Below are 4,123 nucleotides of genomic sequence, written 5' to 3'. Positions count from 1 at the left end.
CCATTCTCGAGATTAAGAAGGGACAGAAGAATAACAATGGGAGTTTCTAGGTCTACAATTTTTTTCAAATTGCAGCCCAACAATATTATTATATTTAACTATAAAATTATAAAAAAATTGATTATTTCCAATATTATTTTACTTTCATATTCATTATAAGCAATATAAAATTAATATTCTTGATATGTAAAAAATAAAACATAACATATAATACTGTAATTTAAAAAGATTAGTTTTAAAACACTTTAATAAATTTAACTTACTAAGTTCTGATCATCAAATTCTCCATGCATAAGAACAATTCCTTAAAAAAAGATAAAAGTTATATATTTACTTATATATTTTTAAAATTTGTTATTATTTAAACTTTACAGAAAAACTTTAAATATTAAATAAAGTTTCTTTACACCTCAACATTTACAGATTGGAAAGAGTGAAAAAATTTCTTTTTACAAAATAACAATTATAAATTTGGAAGTTCAAAATATTATATTAAATCACATAAGAGTTTTATGAAAATATATGTTTACAATCAAGTCTCCATGTTCACAAAAATTACATGTCAATAATTCTCAAAAAAATGTGAATACTGCATAAATCTGGTCCAAATAGCCCCAAATGTTTTCTAATATGCCTAAACACTTATACAATCATTGACAATTAGTAAAAAAATGTTAAATATGTTTTAAAAAATTTTAATTCTGTTTATAATAATGAGTAGTATTTTAGACCATGTTTCTGAAAATACTGTATCAAAATTTTTTTACATAATTAAGAATAAAGATGCATTAGAGTATTACCAGACACAGTAAAATCTGTGTAAACTGAAATCACACAGTACTGAATATATTTTCCAGTTTGGCATGTTTCCATTTTGAACAGGTTTTACTGTACAACATATATCAGTCACAAACCATTCTACATTGTTGATATTCACTGAAAAACAAGATATGCATACCCTACCATCATTCAGAGCCATAGCCAAATTTTTAGTATAATAAATTTTGCAACCATTGTAACAACACAAATCTATGAACTTGATCATTGAGAGCTTGTGTGGAACCCAAGAGCAAGATCCATTTGTCATTTTTTTTGGAACAAATGAAATACATAGAATGCTGCTTTATTAATACAAAGCAGTCTTAATGATTTTAGTTTTTTTTAGTAAAAATAACATTAATTTTAATGTTATTTAAATTAAACCACTACAAGTACAGATAGGAACCACTACAAGCACCCAACTTTTCTCTCAGCCAGGGGAAAATCCCCAGCTCTATCATCTCTCTTGATGGCCTTGTCTATGAGAATAGATCCTGCAGATATGGAGACCCAACTGTATTAAAATTAATAATATATTACTAAATTTAAATTTACTTTAAATAATTAACATTAAAATAAATTCAGTAACATTATAGAAATTAAATTGAAAAAGTCATGTTTTATTAAAATATTTATTTATTAACATTTAAAAAGTTTTACCTTTTTCTTTCTGAAAATCAGGATAATGTATTATTCTGAGACATTCTGGAGCATTTTCTTTGTAAGCCTATATATTTTATTAAATAATTATTAATATTACATTATTAAATTATTTTTATTATACAGTAGTTAGAAAATTAAGAAATTATGAAATATATTTTTTTCATTACCTGGAAATTAATTAAAAATGTAAAATGGCATTCATGATTCAAAAACTGACTGACTACAAACTCATAACCATCTTTTCTTGGAAGTGGAAAAAGAAACTGAAAATAATAATAAATGATAAATAAATAAATACTGTATAGTACATTAATTTATACATTAAATGATATTTCAATTGAATAAGCTCTTTGTTTAGAAAACACTGAACTATAATTTCATATAATATGGTTTCAAATCATACAATTTAAATTACACAAAATTATTTGATAATAATCAAATCTTTCTTTTCTCTGTAAACCTTATAAGTTTGAGAATTTCAATACAGCACTTCTACCATCCAAAGGTTTTCAATGACAATGATATCAAAATAAATTTTTTTACAGAAAACATTTCAAACATTTAAATAAAAAATTCTTTGAAATACTTTTTTATAAATATCTTGTAAGTTACTTGTATATTTATTACTTGTATTGTATATTAAAATATACATAATGTATCATGTATCATCATGTATCAGATAATGTGGATTACTAATTTAATGTTTTAAAGGAGACATACAATATTATGCCAAAATACAACATTACAATAAAACAATATAAAGTTCCATTCTTAAATATTTTTACCATTTAGTTATTTAAAACAAAAAATCTGTAAGAAATGAAGAATATAAGAAAAATAAGACCTCAATAATTATTTTACTCTTAAAAGTTTTATCCTTCCATAAATTTACAAATTATTTATACATTACCTTTAAATCAAATATTTAAATTTAATTAGTATTAAATAATACTCACTACTGGAAATTTCAATGAAGTAGAATAAATGTTTGCATAATTAGTATCCTAAAAATAAAAATTTTATGATATTACTGTTTCTCAATTAATTACTAGTAAATTATTTTAATTGGTTTAAAAATTTGATAACTGAAAATGTCTATTATATATAAAAATAAATTTTAAATACTATTTGATTATAGTCTACAAAAAAGAAACATGTTAATATGTTTATATCTATGAATCTGAATATAAAATATATTCTAGTATGACATTCTGATCAAGTAATTCAAAGAAATTTTGCAAAAAATAGAAACCAAGTAAAATCAACTCTTTAATATGCATGTAATCATTTTTCTTTCCTTAAGATATTTAATTGCAAAAGCTATAAAACTATCAGTTTAAAGCACAGCTTAATGAACGTGTTTGGACGCTGGCCTGAAGACCTGTAAATAAAATCTGAATATCTTCTATAATCTCATTCATATACTAGTATATTCTTTGCATTTGCATAAATGAATTCATGTTAACAAATTTATACTGCATAGATTCATTTGCTTTATTGCTTTAATTGTAGCAATGAAGCAAAATGCAAATATTAAATTTTATGGAGCTTAAGTTAAAAATAATATTTAAAATTACAGAGTAATAAAACAAATAGCATTAATAAAGAATTCAGTAAATAAGCCTCAGTTTAAAATAAAAGGAAGGAGGATATTATAATTTCATTTTGTAACAAAACATTAAATAAAATATGACAAAAAAACTGATGATTATAAAGTTTATGATACTAAAATATGTTTAAACAGCTCAAGGAATAAGATTAAAAGTATTACAAAATTTACAACATTATAGATGAATGAGCAAAAACATCTGTATCTTCTTAAGGTTATTAATTTTGACAATATTTAAAAGCTTTCTTATTCTAATATACGGTTTTACTTAAAACTTATATTGATCTGGAATTCAATGGCAAGGCTTTTTATTATATAAAAGTTAAAGTGAAATAATTAATTCAAAATATTTTTCAACATCATTATTATCATTATTAAAATAAATCTTATTTTAATATCGGTTATTTGATTAGGTTAGATAACTGATAGAAGTTTAAAAAAGTTTTTAAATAATTGGAAATTCAAGTCTAGCATCCATAAATTTAGAAAATAATGAAATTCTTACTGGAATTACAGCTGAAATCCCTTTTCTGTTCTTGTGATATTCTTGCCAGATCTTAAAGAGAACAAAAGCAAAACATGTAAATTTGTTTTATACTCTTTAATCTATTTAAAAGTTTACCCTATTAACTTCTACAAATTTTAATAATCCTCATTAATATATATTATCATCACTGATAGTAAATACATAAAAATCTTTAAAACTTGGCACATTATCTCAGAGTTTTAATTATAAAATACAGATGAATGTATTTTTTTAATTATTTTATATAAACAAATTTATTTATAAAATATGTTTTGGAGAAATCCAACATCAACAGATTTTGTAATTTTTATTATTTGAATATACAGTATATATTATTATATATTTCACTGTTTTACATTTTTGATTGTGACATGAAATATATAAAAATGTTAAAACAATAAACATATCAGTAATTAAAACAAAGAAAGAAAACTACAATATAAAAAATTGATTATATAATAAAGAGATATACAGTATATATATATATATATATATATATATATATA

At 21.9% G+C, this 4,123-nt stretch overlaps 1 long non-coding RNA gene across 1 annotated transcript; it reads right to left on the bottom strand.

Annotated features, from left to right (window-relative positions):
- Positions 1–269: 269 nt before the first annotated feature.
- On the bottom strand, positions 270–3,701 carry LOC111616827. The gene is made up of 5 exons (XR_002755325.1): positions 3,597–3,701; positions 2,439–2,486; positions 1,650–1,745; positions 1,480–1,546; positions 270–304 (listed from the first exon to the last, which is right to left on the bottom strand). It is a non-coding gene; the product is annotated as an uncharacterized LOC111616827 (long non-coding RNA).
- Between the last annotated feature and the right edge of the window lie 422 nt (positions 3,702–4,123).

Source organism: Centruroides sculpturatus, unplaced genomic scaffold (genome assembly GCF_000671375.1).
Source record: "Centruroides sculpturatus isolate CEXI.00-Female unplaced genomic scaffold, Cexi_2.0 scaffold4117, whole genome shotgun sequence".
Classification (NCBI taxonomy): Eukaryota; Metazoa; Arthropoda; class Arachnida; order Scorpiones; family Buthidae; genus Centruroides; species Centruroides sculpturatus.
This window is presented reverse-complemented; position numbering and strand designations above follow the sequence as displayed.